Source organism: Podarcis vaucheri (assembly GCF_965113315.1).
Source record: "Podarcis vaucheri genome assembly, chromosome: 2".
Lineage (NCBI taxonomy): Eukaryota > Metazoa > Chordata > Lepidosauria > Squamata > Lacertidae > Podarcis > Podarcis vaucheri.
This window is the reverse complement of record NC_138760.1, coordinates 7636629-7663515: the sequence shown is the minus strand read 5'-3', so window position 1 is coordinate 7663515 and position 26887 is coordinate 7636629. Positions and strand designations below refer to the sequence as shown.

Sequence of the window (26887 nt, the reverse complement as noted above, 5' to 3'; positions counted from 1 at the left end):
AACAGGAGCTCACCCTGTCGCGGGGATTCGAACCACTGACCTTCTGATCGGCAAGTCCTAGGCTCTGTGGTTTAACCCACAGTGCCACCCACGCCCCTTCAGCCAAGTAACATGTACCAAAATGGCAAAAAAGTGTTAGACAAGCTCTGCTTTCTTGAATGCACTGTGCAAGGTTGGGGCAGAGGTCCAGGGAAGGGATACACCACTCTTTCTCCTTACTCTCTCCTGGCTGCTGCCAAATCCTAGAAGTTCAAAGAACTAAAAATGCCACCTTGGCCAAAACTTTGTTCAGGGTGGGGACCAGCCATACCCAGAGACCCCTCAACACATTGATGGAAGCCAGGAAAGCTGCCTGTGTGGTCAGTATAAACTGCAGGAGATAGAAAATACAACCAATATTTCCCAGTGGGAGAGGCGTTCGTGCGGGACATGTTGGTTCATTTCCTAAGGCTGGAAAAATCCAAAATCAGATGGCATAGATTCTCATATCCAAACCTGGTCAAGATCCAAGTGCATTATTTTATTCATTATCACATCCCTTCCTTGGGGCAATATAAATATAGGTGGAGTTGTCCCCTTTGATCTTCACAGCAACCCTGTTTTGTGCGTTTGATATGTTAGGGTTAGAAATGTTGACTGGTGCAAGATCACGCATTGCATTTCATGGCTGAGAGAGGATCTGAACTGAGGTTTCCCCTGTCCAAGTACACCAGACCTCAGCTGCTCTCTAGCCACCACCATTTGTTATGCGCCTAATGCCCTCTGGGCCAGGTAAGGGAAGCTTGTCACCTGGCTTGAGAGCAGTACGTGCGAAAAGGATCTAGAAGTCTTGGTTGTCCACAAACTTGACATGAGCCAACAGTGTGACGCGGCAGCTAAAAAAGCCAATGCAATTCTGGGCCTCATCAATAGGAGTATAACATCTAGATCAAGGGAAGTAATAGTGCCACTGTATTCTGCTCTGGTCAGACCTCACTTGGAGTACTGTTTCCAGTTCTGGGCACCACAGTTCAAGAAGGACACTGACAAACTGGAACATGTCCAGAGGAGGGCAACCAAAATGGTCAAAGGCCTGGAAACGATGCCTTATGAGGAACGGCTAAGGGAGCTGGGCGTGTTTAGCCTGGAGAAGAGGAGGTTAAGGGGTGATATGATAGCCATGTTCAAATATATAAAAGGATGTCACATAGAGGAGGGAGAAAGGTTGTTTTCTGCTGCTCCAGAGAAGCGGACACGGAGCAATGGATCCAAACTACAAGAAAGAAGATTCCACCTAAACATTAGGAAGAACTTCCTGACAGTAAGAGCTGTTTGACAGTGGAATTTGCTGCCAAGGAGTGTGGTGGAGTCTCCTACTTTGGAGGTCTTTAAGCAGAGGCTTGACAACCATATGTCAGGAGTGCTTTGATGGTGTTTCCTGCTTGGCAGGGGGTTGGACTCGATGGCCCTTGTGGTCTCTTCCAACTCTATGATTCTATGACATCCTTGGCGGGGGCCCAAGGCTGGAAAATGATGGTGCAGGAGATGCAGAACTCTGGTGGGAAGGGGGACAGGCAGTAAATCTGAGCCAAATCAAGCCCTCTGAAGGTGCTTCCTGTGGCCACCCCTGAGATGTGAGAGGTGTGTGAAGGGAGAGAGAGGAGGAGCATCTGTGGCAACAAAGAACCAGTTTGGTGACATGGCTAGCATGTCAGATGAGGAGTGCGGAGATCCAGGTTCATGCTCCCTCATGGAGACAGCTTAGGCCAGTGACTCTCTCCTTCCCTCAACATAGACCACCTCACAAGGTTGTTGTGAGGATAAAATGTGGAGAGTACAGTGGTACCTCAGGTTAAGAACTTAATTCATTCCAGAGGTCTGTTCTTAACCTGTAACTGTTCTTAACCTGAGGTACCATTTTAGCTAATGGGGCCTCCTGCTGCTGCTGCGCAATTTCTGTTCTCATCCTGAAGCAAAGTTCTTAACCCGAGGTACTATTTCTGGGTTAGCGGAGTCTGTAACCTGAAGCGTCTCTAACCTGAAGCAACTGTAACCTGAGGTACCACTGTACTTACTGTCTGTCTTTGTATGTACAGTGGTGCCTCGCAAGACGAAAAGAATCCGTTCCGCGAGTCTCTTCGTCTTGCAGTTTTTCATCTTGCGAAGCAAACCTATTAGCGGCTTAGCGCTATTAGCGGCTTAGCGGGTTTAGCGGATTAGCTGATAAGCGGCTTAGCGGCTTAGGATCAGCTGATAAGCGGCTTAGCGGCTTAGAAAAAGGGGGGGAGGGAAAAAACCCCACAGGAACTCGCAAGACATTGTCGTCTTGCGAAGCAAGCCCATAGGAAATTCGTTTTGCGAAGCACCTCCAAAACGGAAAATCCTTTCGTCTAGCGGGTTTTCCGTCTTGCGAGGCATTCGTCTTGCGGGCCACCACTGTATGTATATATGTATGCATGTATGTATGCATGTATGTATGTATGTATGTAGCTCCTTGGAGGAAAAAGTGGGACATAAACATCTCATTCAACAATAGCAAACAAGAAAACCTTCCACCCATGACTCCATTCGTATAGGCAGCCTCCTGAGAAATGGTGGCTGACCTGGGCAGTAGGAGGATAACATACAGGGCCTCTGCTTAGTCCAGAACAAGCACTGAGCCCAGTGGAATTTAATTATCATGGGTGTGGAGCAAAAAGCTTTTGGACCTCTCAAGCTGTAATCTTTCCCTCTTGTGCAATTACTGCACCCTAATCAGCAAGTGGCTTTCACAAAAGGCAACTTCAAAAAAATCCTGGAGAGCCATGGCCAGTCGGTGTAGACCATACTCAGCCAAATGGGCCCACAGTCTGATTTGGTATAAGGGGGTTTCCTATGTTCCTAGAACAGCAGCACATCTCCCCAGATAGTCTTGCTCCTCAATTTCTTCAGTGGGAACCACAGTATAAGAGATGACCAGCTTGCTTCCTCAGAACTGTCCTGTGGTGTTGCTACAATCCGATTCCACCCTAGCCATGGGCGTAGTCCTTCTCAAGTATGCACTTTTGCCAAGGTATAGCAAGGTTTTAAAACACCAGCAATCATCTCCGAGTGCCTCTTGCCATTGATGACAGAGTTGTGACTCAGCCCTCTTCTCCCACAGGGAGTGCAGTTTGGCAGATTGACCCCAGGATGGTTGCAAAGCCCTTTGGGGGGAACTCAGATGAAAGGCACAGGGAGTTTCATTAAGTGCTTAGCTATTGACATTTGCGGTCATTTGGGTTAAAGACTATTTGCACCTACCATGCATTTAAGGTAATTAAGCCTCACACCACGCACTGTGTGGCATGTAATTACCAGCTTGCTTTTTTTTCTTTTTCCTTTAAGAGATGGGGGAAAAACCAAGGCAGAGGATGGTTGAGGCAACCAACTGCCCTCAAGGCCAATTGGGGATTACTGGGCTTTTTCCTAGTCCAGGGAATCTGTGGTCCACAGTGTTGGACTCCAACTTCCATAAGCCCCAGCCAATATGCCCAAAAGGCGGGTGATGGGAGTTGTAGTCCAGCAACATTCACAGGTTCCCCATTTCCGCCCTAGTTCTTCAGGTATGTTCCCTCCTAAACTTTCTTGGACCATGAACCACATTACCAAGTACATGATGAGGCATCCTGTGACATCATTTGCCCTTCCTATCAAGCTGGAGGCACATGCTTCAATGGAAACAAGCCAAGTGGCTGATGGTTCTAGAAACAGGAAGCATACTATGCTGTTCCAATGGATTCCTTCTCCAAATTCAAACTACAAGGTAGCTGGCTAGCCAGGGCTGACAAGCTAGCATGGGCACACAAGTCCTGTAATAAGTTGGGGTTCAATATATTGAGACAATAGATAAAGTTTTGGTTTTATTAAGTAGGATTTACAACAAACACTAGTTTTCTGCTGGAGCTCTCTTAGCAAGCCAGACTCCACTCCCTCACACCATTCCCCAGGGATCATCTCCAGACTCCCACTCCAATGTTTCTTTGTAAGGAAATGTCCACAACTTACTGCAATCACTTCAAGTCCTATCTGCACAACAGTCCTAGCAGAACATGGGTGTACCAGGACAGGGTACACATCACAGTTTGTGGTGCTTTCACCACAACTGTGCAGCTTGCTTGACTGTCCTGCTTGTGCAGCTGGCCTTTGCAACAGCTTATGCCCATGAGTGCCACAAATTCCAACATTCCTAGTGCCCCATCATGTTTCTCTTTGTATGAGAAATCAAATGCAAAAGCCGCCTACTTATATACCAGCCGTTCATTCTTCCTCAGAACACATGATGCTATGTCAGCCTTAGCTTGGCTGGCCTATTGCATTTTGGTGCCTGAGATAGGATATCTAGATGGAACACCTTCCTAGATAAACTGGGTAGTCTTCCTTTGGAAGCCAGGATCTGCATAAAATCATCACTCCGTTCACTGCAAACCCCAAAACAACAGCTCCTTTTCACTGAGGTTAGAACAGGGGAACATCCTCATGGATTGTGTCCCATGGCTTAAATCTGCCCATCTGCCACAATGCCACCATTCACAGCGTTCCAAATTTGTCAGCTGAGGCAGTTACTTCACTTCAAAATGTTGTTGTTGTTTAGTCGTGTCCAACTCTTCGTGACCTCATGGACCAGAGTACGCCAGGAGGCACTCTTCAATATAGGACTACTTCAGGATAGGGAACTGCAAGTCAAACCATTGGTTCATCTTACAATATTGTCTAAATGCTGGCTGGCAAAGGCTCTCTAGGTTTTCCGACCGAAGATGCCAGGGATTGAATCTGAGATCTTCTACATGTAGAAAATGTGTTCTACCACCGAGCCACAACTCTTCCATTTTGTTTCATGGCTGAGCTGGTGGCCACCTCTGAGCTTGGAGGGACATTTTATCAGGAACACCACAAATGGGAAGGGCTTTCCTCAGGGCCAGCTCCAAGTCTGAAAGCACGCTTAGAATGGGAGATGACTGTCTCCCCATCCATGGAAAGTCTCTTCCTTCTTATTTATGCCTGCTGGATATCGGGTTAAAGTGGGTGGGCACATCTGAGGAAGAGGTGGATGGTTGGCAGTGACAGAATTCTTGTGGGCAAGCATTCTAATTACCCATAATGCTTAGGGCCATATGCAATGCTATATGCAATATGGGGAAGGACTGAAAGGTGCAAGCTTGAACTTGCCCATCGGGGCACCAGAGTGGCAAAACCAAGGAAGACACATTGCAGAATCCAGTGTTGGATTCCATTGTTAAAATCTCTAGGGTTCTCCTTCAGTACGAAACAGTCCTTTGGCTAATTTTTTCCACCTCACTGGGAAGAGAAAACTTGCCCTTGGTTGAGGCTGACAGATCTGCCCTGGCCTGGGGCCTTTCTGATGTCAGCATTGTTCCCTGAAAAAGGCACCGCCCAATGCTTCTCCTTTGTGCTCGCAGCATCCTGTGTCTTGGGATGAGGAATTATAAAAACGAGGGGGCAGTGGCGGCTCCAGCCTGCTTCTGTACTCCACTCCACCCGTCCCCTACTTTATGTTCACAGGCCAAAGTCTCTTGGGGGCTTTCAAGAAGAGACAGGGCTCTATCAGCAAGTGGGACCATTAATCTATTCAGATTGGATAAATCCAAAAGGTCCATTTCACCCTATTGTACAGACTCTACCTAGATAAGTAGAGTCATCCTAAGATCACAACCAAACTATACACCCAAACACTTTTAACAGCCATGGCTTCCCCCAAGGAATCATGGGAACTGGAATTTACTCCTCACGCAGCTGCAATTCACAGCACCATTAACAAACTACAGTTCCCATGATTCCTTGCTGGAATCCAGATGTTTTAAATGTATTGCCACAACCAGGTACCAGTTCAGAATTACCTTGAAAATGGACTGAAATTTCAAGTGAATGGATATGAACTGAGTTTGCCATTTTGCATTTCTGCAACATAAAAAATAAGGGCATTGCTGTGAACGTGTAACATCCCTATCCTCACCCCAAGGATCTCCTCTGCAACTCTACTTTGCCGAAGGCTCTTTGTTTGCAATGTATTATATTGTACTGTACCAGTTCTATACCAGTTTTTATTGTTCCTTAGATAGACAGATATAAATTTGGATAGTCTTAATGATGTTGGGTATGTTTCAGTGGATTGACTCAAAGTACACTACCTTGGTAACTTTAAGTTCAATGTTGGCATAGAAATGATTTTAATAAATAAATAAATAATGAAGAAATACTCATTTATTCTGCAATATTATGTCCCACCCTGGCTTCCTATATTCTTCAACAGCAATGACAACAACACACACACATATGCCCAGCACACTATGCAGCGTCACACAGATTTTTACCCAAAGATTTCGCATGCACTTGTGCACACACAAAATGCCTATGTTATAAATCATTGGTTTTTCAGCTGGTGGGCCATGATGTACAGCTGGGTCCTACTCTTGAATTAAAATTGCATCACACCAGGGAGATCACATTTTCTTTTCTTTTCTTTTCTTTTCTTTTCTTTTCTTTTCTTTTCTTTTCTTTTCTTTTCTTTTCTTTTCTTTTCTTTTCTTTTCTTGGAAGGTGAATAGATGGCAAAAGAATAAATGAGAGAGAAAGGAGGAAGCTGGAAGTTTACTTTAAGTTGGGCCTGTGTTGCAGATTGTGATTGAAAGTCAACACTAAGAATTGTTGGAAGACGCACTGGCCTCAGCGAAGCATATTTCACACTCCGAGCACCAATGTTTTCTGTCCTTTCTTGGGTTTTCCCTTTAAAACCCATTTGTTCATTTTCTTTCAGCACACAAACTAAGAAACTTTTACAAATATTTTCTAGAGTAACCTATAGTAACGCTCTTCAGAACTGCTTTCTCGCATCCCCCCCCCATCTTCCTAGGGCAGCTGAAGTCAGCACATCTTACAAAACCAGCCAAGGCAAGTCATTGGAGGAAAAAAATGCAGACACACATACAAAGCTGAGCAGCTACCAGCCAGGGCCTGTCACCTTGGCATGGAAAGCACAACCTTTCCCAGTGACAACATGGCTCAGAAATTCCAAGCAAGAGAGAACAGGGAGCAGCAAGGAGCCTGCCTTAACCACAAGGCAAGGTCCCCCCCACCTCCCTGAACTGCTGGCTTCAGCCTTAGTTGGAAAAATGTGTCTCTTCTACACTAAACTTCTGGTACAGAAGTGAGGAACTCTGGGCAGAGGGTAGGCAGCCTTTAGGCTGAAAAAGTTTCCCCACTCCTGCTCTACTGCCTTTGAACCTTATTTATCTCCTGACCTCAGATGTGGTACACCAGAGAGGAAGACATGAATGAACTAAAGGATTTGAAGGCTGCATTAAACTGCCCATGTCCTGTAAAAAAACCAAACGAACATAACAACAAAAGCAACAGCAGCAAAGAATTCCCGCTGAATAGTTCCACTTAATTTGCAATTCCAAAATCCTGAGAGAGCAACTCCAGGTGGGACATTATGTGCAAACCCCAGAGACTGGTGTCAACATTCATGCACGAAATATTTCTGGCTTCAGCAACTGATGAGAACAGCCCCCCCCCAATGAGTGAAACTGAACAAGCTTTTTTTAAAAAAAAACAAAACCACACCTTGATTAAAAAGTCGCAAGGTCACCAGAGGTGACAATTGAGCTGTGTCTGGTTCTTGAGCCACCAATTGGCCAGACGTATGTGGAACTCTTGAACTGGCCCTGCCAGAACCTTCCCAGACAATGAGCACTATGGGACGCGGGTGGCGCTGTGGGCTAAAGCCTCAGCGCCTAGGGCTTGCCGATTGAAAGGTCGGCGGTTCGAATCCCCGCGGCGGGGTGCGCTCCCGCTGCTCGGTCCCAGCGCCTGCCCACCTAGCAGTTCGAAAGCACCCCCGGGGGCAAGTAGATAAATAGGTACCGCTTACCAGCGGGAAGGTAAACGGCGTTCCGTGTGCGGCTCTGGCTCGCCAGAGCAGCGTTGTCACGCTGGCCACGTGACCCGGAAGTGTCTTCGGACAGCGCTGGCCCCCGGCCAATAGATGTGAGATGGGCGCACAAACCCCAGAGTCTGTCAAGACTGGCCCATTCGGGCAGGGGTACCTTTACCTTTACCTTATGTGGAACTCTTGAACTGGCCCTGCCAGAACCTTCCCAGACAATGAGCACTATGGAGAACACCTTCTCTCCCCTCCGTTCTTACATGGAACCATTTCCCTTTCTTCATATTTAGTCTGATCTCTGGAGAATACCAAAGGACAGCTTCCATATATGCAGGCTCTACTATGAGAGTATTTAAATCATGGGGAAGCAATGTGGTGTGTGTCCCCGCCCCCCCAGATGATACTGGACTCCAGCTTACATCAGCGCAGCCAATAGGCAGGGATCATAGGATTTGTAGTCCATCAACATCTTGAAGACCCTATATTGTTTGCTTCTGATTTAAATTAGTGAGGGCTTGACACCCCATGTAACATTAGGTCAAGAACACTCGCACTATGACCTGACATCATCTGAGGCTACTGGTGCCTCCCATGCAGGAGAGGTGAAGAAGACTTTAGCCTGTGGTACTCAAGGAAGACGCGGGTGGCGCTGTGGGTTAAACCACAGAGCCTAGGACTTGCCGATCAGAAGGTCAGCGGTTTGAATCCCCGTAACGGGGTGAGCTCCCGTTGCTCGGTCCCTGTTCCTGCCAACCTAGCAGTTCGAAAGCACATCAAAGTACAAGTAGATAAATAGGTAACACTCCGGCGGGAAGGTAAACGGCTTTTCCGTGCACTGCTCTGGTTCACCAGAAGCGGCTTAGTCATGCTGGCCACATGACCCGGAAGCTGGACGCCGGCTCCCTCAGCCAATAAAGCGAGATGAGCGTCGCAACCCCAGAGTCAGTCACAACTGGACCTGATGGTCAGGGGTCCCTTTACCTTTACCTTTACTCAAGGAAGACAGAGCGTCAACACTGGGAATGGAATCCAGCGTTGTGGGGAATGCACTCAGGGAGAAAGAGTAGAGTTAGGGTGTTTCCATCTGTGAGCGAAAGCAAGTGACACCCTTTTTCCCCTTTTCATTTATGAGGAGAACACTGAAGGTCTGCCTTGGCCTTTTGATGTGTCATTAGCAGGTTTTTCCCTCAGGGAACGGAGGGCGGACCTGTCACAGCTTGATGGATGTTCACTCAGCCATTGTTTTTCCCAGCAGGATTTTTCAGCAGCTGTGCAGCTACCCTCACCCCAAGTTTATGCAACGTAGCATGGTCACCACTCTGCTGCTATTTTTATTTATAAAAAATGACTTGAAATTAAAAATAATTAAAAGTTTCCCCTTCCCTAAATGGCTAGTCAAAAGCCAATGATCGGCACACAAATGTTTATCGCATGACTGCAACATGAAGTGATACCGTATTTTTTGCACCATTACACTCACTTTTTTCCTCCTAGAAAGTAAGGGGAAATGTCTCTGCGTGTTATGGAGCGAATGTCTGCGGGTGGCCGGGGGGATCTGCTGCAGTCGTGAGCAGAGGATCCATGGTTCCCCTTCCTTCCCTCCTCCGTGGTTACAAAGCATGGATCCACATGGATCCTCAGGATTTTTGCATTGGGCTACTCCAAACTCACTGTCAGATCACATGTCTGTGGCCACAGCATGAACCACAAAAATCATATATCCACTATTTTGTTTAGAATATTTTTTTTCTTGTTTTCCTCCTCTAAAAACTACGTGCATGTTATGGTCTGGTGAGTGTTATAGAGCGAAAAATACGGTAAGTCTTGCCTAGAAGAGTCTCCACATCACCACCTCAGTTCACCTGAAACGTGACTCTTTTCCCTTGAAGCAGTTCACATTAACACAAATTGACCTCCGAGGCCTTGAGTATTAAGGCCTGGTCAACATACAAGCACGTCAAAGTACAAGTAGATAAATAGGTACCGCTCTGGCGGGAAGGTAAACGGCATTTCCATGCGCTACACTGGCTTCGGTGTTCCGTTGCGCCAGAAGCTGCTTAGTCATGCTGGCCACATGACCTGGAAAAACTGTCTGCGGAGCGGACAAATGCCGGCACCCTTGGCCTGTAAAGCGATATGAGTGCCGCAACCCCAGAGTTGTTTGCGACTGGACTTAACTGTCAGGGGTCCTTTACCTTTACTTTAATATACATATATTTGCAAAGCCATTTCCCATAATATAATGCATTTTTGTATGCTGTTTTCACTATATGAATATGCACACTTTACAGTAGTATATGCATTTTTGTACAAACTATTTGTTTGTCCAATTTTGCACTGCAAAATTCAGAGAAGTGTGAATTTCGAAGGAGGGTTATGTTTTGATTTGTCTATTGTTTCAGAAAATGTGAATTAGGTAAGTTTGTTTTTAAATGGGAACTGAATTTAGTTCCCCCACCCTATCTCTACCAGCTAATATTAGTGGTTATATTCAAATAAATTATATTTAGAGTAGATCCACTGAAATTAATGAACCTATATTAGTCATGGCCATTATTTCCCATTATTATTATTATTGGTCTACTCTGAGTAGAGGTAATATGGACTGCAACCCTACCTTCAGCATAGTTTTTATTTTTAAGTCCTCATGAAAATTCATAAGCATTTTAGTGGAAATTTTTCCTCCTCCTCCTAATTATTATTGACATTTTTGTATGGCTGCTTCATTAATATAATGAATGTCTGCATGTTATTTTCACTTATATATGTGCTTTTATGTACATTTTGCTCCAACATATGCAGTTTTGTTCACATTTCCAAGCTGGAGAACTTCATCGCAAAATTCAGAGACGTGCAAATTTTGAAAGATATGCATGTGCATAGTCTTTCCAGAAGTGCAGATTAGACAGGTGTAGTTGAAAATGTGAACCAGATCAAATTCCCAATCCCTGCAAAACCTCTAATGATCACTGAAATAATAATTTATAACAATGATAATAATTTATTATTTATACCCTGCCCATCTGGCTGGGCTTCCCCAGCCACTCTGGGCAGCTTCCAACAAAATATTAAAATACAGTAGTCCATCAAACATTAAAAGCTTCCCTAAACAGGGTTGCCTTCAGATGTCTTCTAAAGCAATGATAGTTCTTCCTGAACTGTCACAAGTTCTCGAGTTTCATTAGGTTCTTCTGCCTTAGAGGTATCTGAACATTTGCTCAAAATTCCATGGGAGAGAACTAGTGATTTAAAGCTGCAAAGTACAGAAACTTCAGCTCAAAACTTATGTACATACAATTCTTTCCTTACTGGTAGGAGGAGAGGACAGAAGCACACTCCTTCGCTACCACACAAGGGAGACAAGATGTTTGCAATACCAAAGTGTCTTACTCAGCACCTCTTAATCTCTCCTTCTCTCCCTTCACTTTTTTTTGTGTGTATTTCTTAAGCACTGGCTCTGTTTTAATTACTGGTATGGGGCTGTTGGAATCACACACTCCCTGATGCTATCATAAAAGAAAAAGTGTTTAGGAAAGCATTGCTTTGTGAGAGATGGTGGGGCGGGAGCCCAATACACAGCCTGCTCTGGTGTGCCACAAGTTTCCCCGCCTCATTCCTTGCATGACTTGGCGTAGCTTAGAAATGCTGCTTTCTTTGCACATCTCAGTGATCCATGCAAAGGCTACAAACAATGACACACAAAGGCAGAGAGAGAGAGAGAGGATGCAACAGCTCACGTCAGTTTCACATGAGTTCATTTTGTCATATGGTGGTTCCATTTAACGTGGTTATGACCTGTTTGACCTCTCTCAGAACTTGTGTGCATTTTTACCTGAAGTTGCTTCCAACTTCTACCAGCACTCAGGTGAGGCTTAGAATCTCATGTCCTAATCCATGAAACCAAATGTATTTATACATTTTTTAAAAAAGTAAGATGCACCTCGATAGCTCTCAGCGGGACAATTTATTTATTTATTACAATTATACACCATCCTTCATCCGAGGGTGGTTTACATTATAAAGGTAAAGGGACCCCTGACCATTAGGTCCAGTTGTGGCCAACTCTGGGGTTGCGACGCTCATCTTGCTTTATTGGCGAAGGGAGCCGGCGTACAGCTTCCAGGTCATGTGGCCAGCATGACTAAGCTGCTTCTGGCAAGCCAGAGCAGAGAAACACCGTTTACCTTCCTGCCGGAGCGGTACCTATTTATCTACTTGCACTTTTGATGTGCTTTCGAACTGCTAGGTTGGCAGAAGTAGGGATTGAGCAACGGGAGCTCACTCTGTCATGGGGATTCGAACTGCCGACCTTCTGATCACCAAGTCTTAGGCTCTGTGGTTTAACCCACAGCACCACCCCGCATCCCGGTTTACATTATAAAGACACACAAATACACAGGTGGGGTTTTTTTGAGCACGAACTTAGGGAAGCTGAGTTCTCTTACCTTTTTAAAATTAAATAATAATTATTTTTTGTCAGGGGCCCCCTGGAAGGATCTACATCCAATGCCTGAGCCAAAAATCCACCTGTGTCTGTAATCAATGAAGTTGTGGCCATTTCTAAACCAGATCATTGTCTGCTTGAGTTTATTAATCACATTTTACATTTAGCCGCTGCCCGGGGGGTGGCAGCACTGTGACTGGGTCGACAATAAACAAACAAACATCATGGTACATTCCCACATCTCCCCCCCCCCACCGAAAAAAGCTCTGCAAATACATAATAACAAACAAAACAATATTCATGTCTGCCGTCCGCCACTGCTCAAGAGCTTAAAAGGCCATATCTTGTTTAATTAGTCAAAGGCCTGGAAGGAGATGAATGTTTTGCTGAATCTAACACTCTGTTTCCAAAAGTGTACAGTGATGGTACAAAGGGTTTATAAGAATCCCCTCCCTGATTCAACTAGGATACCTAAAGAAGGTCTTTACAAAGTTCAGCAGCCGCCAGGAGTGGGAGCAGAACGAAGTGACTCACACATTCAAAAACCGGGTGTTGTCCAGATATTTTGACCTACAGTTCCTGACAGCTGTGCCAGAACAAACAACGGTGCTGGCTGGGGATGGTGGGAGTTGTAGCCCAAAATACGAGAGCCAGTGTGATGTAGTGGCTGGGCTGTTGGACTAGACCTGGGTGTCCAGGGTTCAAATTCCTGCTCAGCTATGAACTGTACTTGAGCTGGTCTCTCAACGTAACCTATTTCACAGGGTTGTTGTGAGGCAGAGAACTACGTTCACCACCTTGAGTACCTTGGAGGAAAGGTGGAATATACCGTATTTTTCGCCCTATAGGGTGTACCGGCCCATAGGGCACACCTAGTTTTTTTGGGGGGGGAAATAAATAAAGAAAAAAATGTATTCCCCCCCCCAGGCGCGGGGCTGGGGCGGGGGAAGCCCAACCCAAGCCCCCAGAACAGGCTGCTATCCGCAAGCCTAGGGAGCTCCGCTGCGCTCCCCGGGTTTCGGGCTGCAGGCTGCTGTCCGCAAGCCTTGGCAGCCCGGCGGGAACTCCCACCGGGCTCCCAAGGCTTGCGGATAGCTTCCCGAAGCCTGGAGAGCGAGAGGGGTCGGTGCGCACCAACCCCTCTCGCTCTCCAGGCTTCAGCAAAAGCCTGCATTCGCCCCATAGGACGCACACACATTTCCCCTTCATTTTTGGAGGGGGGAAAGTGCGTCCTATAGGGCAAAAAGTACGGTAATTGTCAATAAATAGAACATCTGGAGAGTACCAGGATAGGGAAGGCTGCAACAGAATAAAAATGTCTAGGTGCAGGATTCACACAGACAGGTATATTGGTATGTCTCAACACTAAACAGCAGAATAATCATTCTGCATTCCCAAGAGTGCTTACCTGGGAGTAGACCCCATATCGTGGTGTGAGAATTAATTTTGAGCAAGCATGCATAGGCCTGAGCTACCACTGACTCATAGCTGAGTGTGAAAGTGAACTGTCTCTGTGGAAAATAATTGTGTGCGAGATGATAAGAGGTGTTTTAAAAAATCTGTCTGGGCCTGCAGTGGCTGTTTCACTTAGGCAGGTAAGGGAGCAAGGCTACACCTGTTGAATCACTGCCTCTGCTGTCAGGTCAAGGAGGAAGCATGGCGACTCTGCTGCAAGTCCTAAGTACATGGTGCCCATGCTCTCTTTTAGTGGTGGGAACAAGTAAATACTGTAGAAAAAAGATTTAGAGAAGTTACAAATGGGTGTAAGCTAGCAATCCCATGTGTTTGAAAAAGATCTAGCAGTTTCAGGAGATGGAGGAGATTGCATTTATTTTTAACATAAATCATATTTTTCTTGAAATAGGACTGAGACCAATATTTAATAATGTAACAATTGATTACTCGGGAGTTATTTTATGTGTATTATTTATGCTAGTTATTATCTGTATTCTCAGGTAATCTTAGTAGCTGTTGAAAAGCAGTCCACTCAGAAACACTAAACTGTACATGACAAAAAAAGAAAATGACACATGTCTCTTAATATGCACAAAAGGCTATGTATTCCTAAATTATCTGGGTGTAAAGTACATTAAGATACAAGTACATTTGTAAATATATATTTTAAAAATTACATGGCACTGAAGTACATGAGTGATCAACTCACTTAGGTGGCCTCTATAGGGCAAATAATTGGCCTCACCATTTTGTGGTACAGAGGTCAGGAGGAAACTGAGTTCAGATTTGCCATGGTCCAGCTGCAATGATACTTAAAATTTATTACTTTTTCAAGATTGTTTATACAGTGGTACCTCTGGTTACATACGCTTCAGGTTACAGACTCCACTAACCCAGAAATAGTACCTCGGGTTAAGAACTTTGCTTCAGGATGAGAACAGAAATTGTGCTTCGGTGGCGTGGCGGCAGCAGGAGGCCCATTAGCTAAAGTGGTGCTTCAGGTTAAGAAGAGTTTCAGGTTAAGAATGGACCTTCAGAACAAATTAAGTACTTAACCCGAGGTACCACTGTAGCTTTAATTAGAATTGGGAGTGGGGTCCACTTTACTTGTAAGCCATCTAGAGTTTATCTAGATATGTAAATAAACAAGTCTCCAACATTCTGTCACACACTAGTGTGACCAAGAAACAGATCCTGGTTTGAGGATCTGCAGATGAAGATGTGGGACTATGCACTGACAACAGATTCGATTTTGAACAGTTTGGGTTCTCGGGGAAGATACATATTTTGACTCATCAGATATCATGAGACCAGTCTTGTCTCCCCTTTAATTTCCCCCCTATTAGTTAATGGCTGTCATTCACTTCTATTGGGAAGGCAGAAAAAAAACATTTGGGTCACTGTTGCAACAAAGGTGAAAAAATGGCCCTGAATCCCTGGCACTGGATGGCTGAGCTCTCAGCGGCAGGGATATTGGGCATGGGGGTGTGTCACACTATACAACTACACACACATTTACACCCCCTCTGCCCTTGGCATCATGGGTGTGAGGCCATACAGAAGAACCTTCTAGGTTTTACCTGCCTCTCACTATGCAAGTCAATGGAGCAATGTCCCCACTGAGTTGCATGGGGAAGAACAGAGAGAGAGAGAACACAAGCAGACGCTGGGAAACTGGGGGAGCTCCCAATATTTTGAGATTGGCCACACCCCACAGCAGCCATTTTGTGACTAGACGTGTCCTCATGGCAGCCATGTTGTGATTGCACCCATGACACTTAAAAAATATCCAGATGTGCCTAAGGGCCCCAAATGGGTCCAACATTTAAATAAAGACCACATATTTGTTAAGACCTGGGCTGCAGGAAACACAGCTTTAATCTTCCTGCCTTCGATCCTACACAGCAAAAAGTTTCTGTGGAGACTCTGAGCTCTTCCATGGAAACCTAGGGTTGTCTCTCAGATTCTTGCACTACCCAGTGCCTTTTCCTGGTAGGCTATAATTTGGATGGGGAGTGCATGCCAGTGTCCCGCACAGCAAGACAGGTTGCATAATAACCGGGAGTGCAGCTCTATGTGGGTAAAGGCGCTAGTGAAACCATGGAACCTTCTTTTCAGGTTTAGACATGCTCCATAGTTGTTTGATGCCACTAATGAGTGTGAGGCATGCATAGGAAATTATGTATCTACATACATAGACACACACATGAAGAGCTTCCCAGCTTCATCTCTCTCTCCATCCAAGGAGGAAATCCTATCCACTTTGCTGGCCAGGGAGCAAGCATGTAAGATTTCAGGGGTGGCCAAGACAAATTTGACTGGTGCTTACTCAACTTGGTACCACTTCTTCTTCCATACTCACAATCACTACTGCAGATCAGAAGCAATCAGCCCTGCAGGGCAGCAAGCTGGCTACCTCAGTATACCGGGTTGGCCATCGTGTGAATTTGCACTGCAGGCTTCGCTGTCCGGATGCAGCTGGATGAGTGCTTTGGCCTGTCCACGTGCGCAGGGGAATTTGAAAGCCCTGTGCAATGTGAGGAACAGGTGTCCTCCTGTATATGTGTGTGACTGTGTGGGGGTGTAGTTTGTCTGCTTCAGCCTGTTCAACCTATCCAATCTACATCAGCAAATAACTTGCACAGTGAACGCTGTCAAATTGCAGCAATATATGGTGCACTCGTGTAGGGATAACCAAGGCGCAGTGTTGGGGATTTTTCACCTTAGATACCCAAAGGTCTTGAGCAAGCTCCTCTGAATAGGTGTGCATGTGTGTGCAAGCCCTAGGATATCAAAAGAGGCCTATCCCACTCTAGAAAAACTGGCTTTTCTTGCACTGGGTTAAGCAAATCAACAGGTAAAGGTAAAGGGACCCCTGACCATTAGGTCCAGTCGTGGCTGACTCTGGAGTTGCGGCGCTCATCTCACTTTATTGGCCAAGGGAGCCGGCGTACAGCTTCCGGGTCATGTGGCCAGCATGACTAAGCCGCTTCTGGCGAACCAGAGCAGTGCACAGAAACGCCATTTACCTTCCCGCCGGAGAGGTACCTATTTATCTACTTGCACTTTGATGTGCTTTTGAACTGCTAGGTTGGCAGGAGTTGGGACCGAGCAACAGGAGCTCACCCTGTTGCGGGGATTCGAACTGCCGACCTTCTGATCAGCAAGTCCTAGGCTCTGTGGTTTAACCCACAGCGCCACCCGCATCCCTAAATCAACAGGTAGGGGTGGCAATTTGTTGACGAGCTGAAGCCATTCCTGGTGTGTGGCAGCTGTCACATGCTGACAGGCGAGAGCTGAGTGCAGGGTGGGGACCCAAGGTGGACAACTACCCTAGAAGAAGCATGACATGTGCCACACCAGAGGTACTACCTAACACCCCATATGCTCTACCTTTGCATAGTCGGTTTGCTTCCACATATGCTTGTACACCCCTCTCTGTCTTCCAGTGAGGCAAGCAAGGGGCATTATCATCACTGAAGGACACATCCTGGGCAGACAAAAATGCTTGGTTTGAAGCTGCGCCAGTTGGGAGCGGCAGCGGCTGGCAAATGTGTGTGGCCTGTAGAGAGTCCCCTGGGCAGATAGAGAGGCTTGGGGGGACCATCCCTGGGTCCTGAGGCTCCCCACCTCTGCACTAAAAGGCAGTGACTTTCTCCAGCACATTTCCTTGAACACGAAGTGCTAGAGGTGTTCATGTTTTGGCGGATCACCTTAGTTGGGGTGGACATGCCTTATACCTTGGGCCAGTCACACTTCTCTGAAGTCTCTCAGCCCCACTCACCTCACAGAGTGTTTGTTGTGGGGGAGGAAGGGAGAGGAGAATGTTAGCCGCTTTGAGACTCCTGAAGGGGAGTGAAAGGCGGGATATCAAATCCAAACTCTTCTTCTTCTTCTACTGAGAAGAAGTTAGACAAGGAGCCCATGATTTTAAAAATGTGCTCCATTGTTAACCACTGAAGCTATGGGACCTCAGAGCCTTTAAACTGCAGCTGCCAGAGATCAGACCATTAGCACATGAAAGCCCATGAACTCTGGGCCTCCCTGCACTTGGCAGTGGAAGCAATTTCCTGCAGCTTGGCTTGCTTGCACGAGCCATTTTGAGCTCTTTACTGCATGAGCTTCTGTGCTCCCCGATCATGCTGGCACACTTGTCTGCACCCTTCTTTGGACTGCCTGTTGCTATCCTACGCGCATGCATACAACCTTTGCCCGCCGGTTGTCTTGCATAAGAACTGGATGGGGCACGCGAGCTAAGGGACCAAATTCCCTTTCCTGTTGCACATTCTCTTTGCACTGGTTGGAGAGGAGAAACTATCCTTTTTGATCTAGAACTGCCTAGACCGATTTTCTCCATGGGCCTTCCCGCACCCCAACCCCCCCCCCCATCCCAGCTCCTGCGGGCAGCTCCCCACCCTGGGATTCCTCAGCGATGAGGTGGCTCCTTTCAGATATGTTTTCTCTCTCTTCCAAATCCCTGAATCAGAGGGTGTGTCTGCTAGGCTCACAAATACTCGCAGGCTCCAGCAGGAAGAGGGCAGAGTCTTTCCCATTGCTACGCAGCAGAGGCAGCCTATATCTGGCCTCCTGCCACCTAGGCCCTTGCCAGATCAAGCAGCCAACTCTGAAGTGGTGGTTCTTTGTCCCACCCATTATGATAGCAGAGTTCCTTTTAATCCCCTTCTTAGAGTCTCACAATTGCAGCCTTATTTCCCACAACCAGCTGCAGAAGGCGGGGGGAAATGGGGCAGAAAGCTTTTGAGTGTGCCATTTCTCTCTCCTTCCGTCTCGCCTGCCCTGCCCTTGGGAGTGACTCACCCTTTTACCTGTCCTTCGGCCCTCAACAGTGCTCCTCCACCCTGGACTATGAAATACCACAGCCATGCACAATTGCTCATATAAGGCCTAGTATTTAACAAAGGTGCGGGGGGAGGGATGGGGGTAGGAACTTCGATTCAGTTCACATTTAAAGGTGAATGTACCTAACTTACCCTTTTTTAACAATATGCCATCCAAAACACAGCAACCCTCCAAAGTTCGCAGTTCTCAGAATTTTGCAATGCGTTTCTCCAGCCAAGTAATGTGTCTCAAAATGTATATTCTAGGGTTAAGCATGCATTTTTAAAATGTGCATATACCTGAAAGCAGCAGCAACAACAAAAAGCATTATGTTATGGGGAATTGCTTTGCAGAAATGAGTAACTAGGAGAAATGAAGATGGATTTTTATGAGGACTTTAAAAAAATAAATAAATAAATTGCAAACTGATGTGGAAGTAGTGAGGGCTGAATTTGAGACTGGAAAAATGAGAAGCCTAAATGGACAGATTTGCCCATTCCTAGTGCTGCTGGTGGTGGCAGGAGGCTCACTGGTTTTATGTTAAGTGAACCAGGCCATCACAGACTGGATTTTTGACTCTGTGGGTGCTCTTGCAGTGAGCTCAGTTACCCCCCCCCCCCGCAACTTACTACAGGGAAGCCAAGCTACAAACCTACCAAACCAGTGCATTCTGTTCATTCCCCGCTCTTGCCCTTCTGCCTTCTCAAAGGGCTGGTTTGCAGTGATTTTTCCGCCTTTCAGCACAGTTGCAGAACCAGCCTCTCAGGCACAGACTGGCAAAGCACCATAGATGCCCATGGCGAGAGGAGTGGTCCATGGGGGAGTTGAGAATCCCCTTCAACCTCAACACAAACACGATTCAACATGGATAGGGCTGCATTTCCTATTCCCAGCACTGTCAAACTCACAGAGCCACTTACGAAAGGTTAATATCCTGCACACCAGCTGTGTGGGATAGGGAACTGGAGACTAGACTCAGCTCCCAGCTCACCCTACAAAATAGCTGCTTGGTGGTATTTTTAACTTTATTTATCTACCAGCTGCATTCTTGTACCTAACCTGAGCTCAGGGCGTTGTACCACAAGGATTAAAACAACCAGATACAGTCATCACATATGAATCCATGTAAGAAACTTAAACACAAAGTCTCCAGTAATTATAGGCATTCTCAAAATCATCACGGAAGCCTTTAGCTGGTTGTGTGCACCTCCTTTGGCTTGAACTGCAAACAATGAAATAATGCTTTCTTCATTTCTCCAGCTCAGCCCGCTTCTAGATAAGCTCTTTACTGAGCATTCATTCTGATTTGTTTGCAGCGAGGTTAGACAGAATTGGCTAATTAATGAGCGTTCATTCAGATTTGTTTGTGGGCGGTTTAGAGAAAGTTGCATCTAGCAAGTGTTGTTCCATACTTTCCTGTCACTTTCCTTACCACAAGAAGTCCAGTGTGTGGGCAGTTGGAGAACAGGCTAGAATCTGCCAGTATATGATTGAATCCTTCCGTAAAATAGTGAGAGGCTCGAAGCACCATTGTTTTGAAGACCCAAAATCACTTAAAGAAAGAATTAATCTCACTCTTGGATACCTGTGAGGCTGCCACTCATCAGGGGAAACTTCAGCTTGCTTCAAAAATAATAAAAATGAAGCATCTAGGCCCCACCTGCACTTAAAGAATCCTGGGAATTTGTTAAGGGTACGGAGAGTTGTCAGGAGACCATTAGTCCCCTCATAGAGCTACAATTTTCAGAGTGGTTTAATAGTCAATCCTTCTTCCCAGGAAACTCCAGGAACTGTAGCTCTGTGAGGGCAACAGCAGTCTCCTAACAACTCTCAGCTCCCTTAATGAACTACACTTCCTATTATTCTTTGGGGGAAGCCGTGGCTGTCTAAAATAGCATCATCCCACTTTAAATGTATAGTGCAGATGGGGCCTAAGAAACTGGTCTGATTAGGAACCCGAGAAGGCTTTCATTCCATTGTATGTGCAAACTAAATTTAAAGTCTGTGTCTAAGAAATCCATACTTTGTACCAAGAAACCTCAACATTTGCACGCAGAATGACCCATGCAAGCCACAGCACTGTGTGCTAAGCTGCTTATTTTGCATGCACATTGCTTTTTACTTCGATGCCCAGACATTTGATTTTTTGGTTTGTATAGGTTGGGGTCCCGCCACATTCTGCAAAGACATTGTGTGGCTGCAGGAGGGACAGAATCATTCAGTGTCTTCAGGGGAACATGAAGGAGCAGTAAGAGAGTACCATATGACCTCACCTTACCATCTAAATGGGAGGTCCCCCCCTTCTTCCCGTTACTTCCCTCGTGTTTCTCAGTGCATTGTCAACAACATTACAAGGGCTTGAAACTTTGAAACCAAAAAGGAATTAAAATCAGGTTCTCATGAATGGGTGGCAGTGGGAGAAAAGGGAAAAGGCAATATGGCTGCACATCTGTCCTTGGAGCATAGTGTCCCAGAGCAACAGCTCTCCTTTAACTTGCCTGAATGTCCCTTTGCTGCCTGTCCACAATTTTCAGGCTGGCCACTTGGTGGCGCTGTTGTTCTAGTTCACTTGAAGCTTGGAGGAGGACGTGAAGTATGCATTTAAAAGGACTCCACCCTTGTGAGAACAGCTTGTCCAATCTGTTTTATGATTGCATAGAGAGAAACGAAACTTAGCCACCCATCTTTTGTGATGGTGCTGGTGGCGATCCTTGGTTACCAGTAGACTTTTGCCAGTACAGTGGTACCTCGGGTTACATACGCTTCAGGTTACAGACTCCGCTAACCCAGAAATAGTACCTCAGGTTAAGAACTTTGCTTCAGGATGAGAGCAGAAATCACATGGCAGCAGCAGGAGGCCCCATTAGCTAAAGTGGTGTTTCAGGTTAAGAACAGTTTCAGGTTAAGAACGGACCTCCAGAACGAATTAAGTACTTAACCCAAGGTACCACTGTAGTACCGAAGGCAAATAAGAACCCCCCACCTCTCGCACAACAAGTTGGATTTGCTGAAATTCCCTTTTCTGCACAATTCTTATAGGTACAAGCCCTCTTTTTCATTTGGCCACCCTAGAAGGGCCTGTTAGCATCTGACTCTGGGTGCAAAGTTCTTTGGGGCCTTGCAGAATGCCTTTCTGTATGAATTGAGATACATGATGTGTGTGTTTGAGAGAAAGGTAGGCAGGCAGATTTCCCTCCAGGAAGTGATATTGCATGGCGTAATATGCACTAGGCATTTTATATAAAACACACAAGTCCCTGCCCACAGACTCACAAACTAAAAGCAGCATTTAAGAACCTCTCCTTCCTTCCATCCTTCCTAGGTTGGCAGACACACATTCCTTCTGATCTAACCAAGGCTAGATAGCTTTGTAACTTGTTTAGCAGCGAAGTTATTAGCTGCCTGGAAATTCCTGGTCATGTTGGTTCAGGCACATGCCTTTCAGCTCTGCATGTGCACGCATACATTTCCCAAATGGAAGACAAGAGTATACACACAGCCCCAAAAGCAAGTCTCCATGATAGAAGTGGATAGAGTTGGAGATGGATTTTGCAGACCTGGTTTCAAATCTCATTTCTGCCACGGACTCATTGGATTGGCTTCAGCAAGTCGCTATAGGTCAGCCTCAGTTTCCTTTGTGCAAAGGGTTGCGTGGAAATGGAATAGAAATAGAACAGCTGCCAGCTCATTTTCCCAGAGAGCTGCTCGGCTGATTTGTGGATCAGGAAGTAGAAGCAGCCACCAGGAAATCTGCAACATTTTGGAGCTTTAAAAGGGATGTACAATTATTGACACCGTGCTCTAATTTGGTGTGGGAGAGACTCATTACCTTTTGTGCAGTCTCCCAGAGCTACTGTTTCCAGAAAGCTATAGGAGGGCTTGCAGATTTCATCTAGGGGATGCCTACCATTCTGTACCTTCTCACTGAGCACTGTTATAGCATTGCTTTCCCCTCATCCCTGCCTCTAGATTAGGGGTGAGGAATTTGTGGCTCTGCATAGGTTCTTGGACTTCAATTCCCATCAGCCTCAGTCAGTGCACAGAACTACTGAAAGGGGTGGTATGTCCATTAGATATGTCCTGCTTGTGAGTTTCCCATAGGCATCTGGTTGGCCACTGTGAGAACCAGGATGGTGGATTAGACAAGCCATTGGCCTGTCCCAGCATATATTCATATGTAAAGACACAGCTTTTATGGGTAGTAGCTAAGAACTCCGCAAATATGACCTTCTAAACACTCAGGGCATTAAAATATGTACTGAAGTGTTTAAAAAGAGGGCAGAATGCTCAATGATGTTGTTTTATGATTGTGCATTGGGGCCGCTGCACATGGTGTGACTGACACACTCCCTGCGGGGGTCAGCTGTGTGAAGTGGCTCACGCATGGATGATATGAATATTCTGCACATCATCACACACAACACAAAATAGGTGTGGTATAGCACGGGTGGCGCTGTGGTCTAAACCACTGAGCCTAGGGCTTGCCGATCGGAAGGTCAGCAGTTCGAATCCCCATGACAGGGTGAGCTCCCATTGCTCTGTCCCAGCTCCTGTCAACCTAGCAGTTTGAAAACACGTCAAAGTGGAAGTAGATAAATAGGTACCTCTCTGGCAGGAAGGTAAACGGCGTTTCCGTGTGCTGCTCTGGTTTTGTCAGAAGCGGCTTAGTCATATTGGCCACATGACCTGGAAAAACTGTCTGTGGACAAACGCCGGCTCCCTCGGCCAGTAAAGCGAGATGACCACCGCAACCCCAGAGTCGTTCACGACTGGACTTAACTGTCAGGGGTCCTTTACCTTTTTAGAGTGGTGGTGGGGAATTGCATGATTGGTGAGGTGGTCCTGGCAAGCCATTTCTCAAGAAGGACTCGTCCTTTGATAAATGGAAGAAATTGAAGCAGTCTCCATGTTGTGGCTGCGACGCGAGCACCAGTTCATAGGCACTCAGGATATCATGTATCCCACACACCTGAATAAGACACTTCAGTTCTCAGTAACACTGCAAAATGCCTGGGCAATCTGCTGCTCAAGGAATTGGTTTCGGTGGGATTCAAAAAAGAAAAAATGGACACCAGGCCTTGAGTGCTGAATTTCAGCCTTGCTCAAAAGCCACGGACTGAGCTGTTGGGAGTGGTTTTGGCTCCCTCACCACCTCCAAGCCTGTGTGCACTGCTGCCAATGCACCTGGTGAGCTCAAATAATATTTTTTCTTTTAAGTCCTGGCAGATGTTGCAAGACTCGGTTGAGGTTGGAATGCTGGCATTCCTCTCCTGATTGGCCGGCCAATCGGCGAGAAGAGCAAGAGATGGCCTTATAAGGCAAACAAGAACACTTGCCGTACTTTGCCACACCTATGTAAGAGACTGGACTTGTCTGGAAAAATGGTGAACATTTCCTCAGTTGGGTGGAGCGGCTTTCTCCGTTTCTTCTAAAAAGATCTTTCTTTCTTTCTTTCTTTCTTTCTTTCTTTCTTTCTTTCTTTCTTTCTTTCTTTCTTTCTTTCTTTCCAGGGGAAAAAGATCATGTGCATGCAGGGGAAATCACAGCACACCTTACCTGCCAGAGAAATCTGATATGAAACATGTATGCTTTACTGTGTTAAATAAAGACCTCTGCTTTCCCCCTGCCCCCAGGACATTGAATCCATTCACACTGCAGGAATCCCACCTCTTCTCCTGTTCTGATTTCTGCAGTGATGCATAAATATTAGCAATATGAATATTAGGGTTGGGGGGAGAAATTTGATCCAGTTCTAATTTAAAGGCAAACATACCCAATCCATGCTTTCTGAACCAATCCACAAAGTGAAATATAGACAGCCTTCAAAATTCACACTTCTCTGAATTTTGCAGTGCGGTTTGCCAGCCAAATATTATGTACCAAAAATGCATATATTAGGTGAAAGTGTGGCTATAATTGCATATATTAGCAAAAATAACATACAAAAAATGCATTATATTAGCTTTGCAAAATTTGCATGTAAGGAAAACATTCATTAAAGCGTCTTTATTAGGAGAGATTTGCAATGAAATGCTGATGAATTTTCATGAAGATTTTTCTGATGTAGAGATGTGGAGAATTGAATTTAGGAGGGAAAAGTGAGAAAGAGAGAAAACAGAATTGCCGTTGTCACCCACTCCTAACATTACCCCACTGTTTCCTGCAGCAACCATGTGAGGTGTGAAAATAATATATGTCAATTTATCTGATTGGGCTAGGAGATACATCTACATGGGGAGTTTAAAAGCACATCAAGTTAAGACTTTAGCATTCACTGGAAGAAAAATCCACATAGCATGTCCTTTACTACCCCTTCACTTACATGAGAATGGGATTGCACATATTCTGAAGTCACCAAGATGCTGTCAAATTGTTTCTGATTGTTGGAAACTCTGTGAAATTGATTTAGCTTTCTCCTTGGCACATATTTTGTCTTTTGATCTGGACCACCAAGAACTTTTGTGACTCCCCATTAAAACTATTTGATTTGTGGTGTTTTGTTTTTACCGCTTGTTCATCTAGGTTTTTAAAATCTAGTTTTAAGTAATTTTTAAGACAGTGTTGTAGTGATGTTGGGGGTTCTTCAAAGCATTTTACAGACAGTCTTCCAATCACCTATCAACCATCAACCTCCTAAGGAAGGTCAGTGTTATTCTCCCCATTTTGCAGATGAGATGCTGAGGCAGGAAGGAAGTGTCTTATCTTGGCCCACCTAGATAGCTTATGGCTGAGGTGTGATTTGAAACCAGATCGTCCTCTTTGCCACTAAAGTGACCAGCTTCCTGTCTCACTGAGAAGGCAACAAGTCTTCCTGATTGGAATCCACACAGTGCAAGATGATTTCTCCAGAAATGAATCATTCAGACTCAGCTCCAGACAACTCCATCTTTGTCTTCAGATGCAACCAGGTGTGACTGGAGTGGATTCCTGTGAAGAGCTAGGATTGTTTAGATTGCTGACCAAACCCAATAGATGGGGAAAGCTCCTTGATTGACTCATTCCTTCTGCCCACAGGTCAAATGCTAACCACATCTTTACAAAGGACTAATTTATCATTACTAGAATCAAGTGGCAAAGATTTTCCCAGACTTTACAACCTCCTTGAAGGGCAATGGGGTGGGGTGGGGGTATTATTGCATTGAATGCTTTGAACGTATATATATTTGACTTTCTTCTATAATGTTTTATTTGATGTTTTAAAAATGAGATTGGACTAGATGACACTTGGGTTGCCTTCCAGCTCTTCAGTTTTATGATTCTATGATAAAGCGGTATAGAAGGCAAATGAATAATAATAATAAATAATAATATTGCACAAATGAATATTCCTTCAAGGATAACATTTTGCATTCCTATACATTTAGAACATTAGCATGCCTGGAAGACAATTAGGGTTAGAACCCATCTCCATGGCATGCTCCTTATCTTCAAAGTATGACCCCTTGCCATCCCCAATCTGAAGTAGAGCATTTCAGGATTCTACCACATTATTCAGTGTGTAACATGTTGAGCATATTTTATTCCAAGGTTGGGAATCTTTGGCCTTGCAGATCTTGTTGGACTCCAGCTCCAGTCAGGCCCAGCCACCATGGACAATGGACAGGAATGACAGAGGTTAACACGCGTGACTATTCACGTGCCATAAATGTGCTTTAAACGTGTGGTGTGGAAGTAATGATTGCAGGTTAATGATAATGTGTTTTGAAGGTGGGGGATGAGGTCAAGGCTGTCCAATATTAAATTTGAAAATCAATTCAAAAGCAATCCCACCTAGTATCAAAAAACACACTGGTCATGAATATTGTGTGTATGTGTGGGGGGGTTATTGCCTTGCTTTTGTTTTATTATGTATTTTGTGCTCTCATTTTATTTTTTTTCTGTTGGGAACCACCCTGGGATCTTCAAAGGAAGGCCTATATACAGATTTAATAAACAACAACAATAATATTACAGGATGGTAGAAAAACTAGAAGCTCTCTTCTCAAGGCTTGGCCTCAGTCTCAACCTTCTCCTCTTCCCACACACTAAATCTTAGCTCTCAGCTCAGCTCCTCAGCAAAGCTTTGCTTCCAAGGTACGGTAAGAAAGACAAACAATATGTAAAGAAGAAAAGAAAAGTGTGTCCCATGCTACAGATTGGGAGACAATGTGGCTTATAGATGAGGAAATGTTTCCTGAATCCTTTAACCAGCTCCATGAGGAGATGGCAGAGCTCTCTCTCTCATTTTCCAGAATGCACATTTGGCA

At 45.4% G+C, this 26887-nt stretch overlaps 1 protein-coding gene and 1 long non-coding RNA gene across 2 annotated transcripts in view; one reads left to right on the top strand and one right to left on the bottom strand.

Moving 5' to 3' along the window:
* Positions 1–26887, bottom strand: part of LOC309522235 (uncharacterized protein) — a 120872-nt gene that overhangs the window by 38254 nt on the left and 55731 nt on the right. The gene's annotated exons all lie outside the window — the stretch shown is intronic.
* Positions 660–26887, top strand: part of LOC309523039 — a 29825-nt gene continuing 3597 nt past the window's right edge. The window contains exons 1-3 of the long non-coding RNA XR_014215204.1: positions 660–771; positions 23859–23996; positions 26595–26714. This is a non-coding gene — a long non-coding RNA (uncharacterized lncRNA). The remainder of the gene's footprint in view (positions 772–23858; positions 23997–26594; positions 26715–26887) is intronic.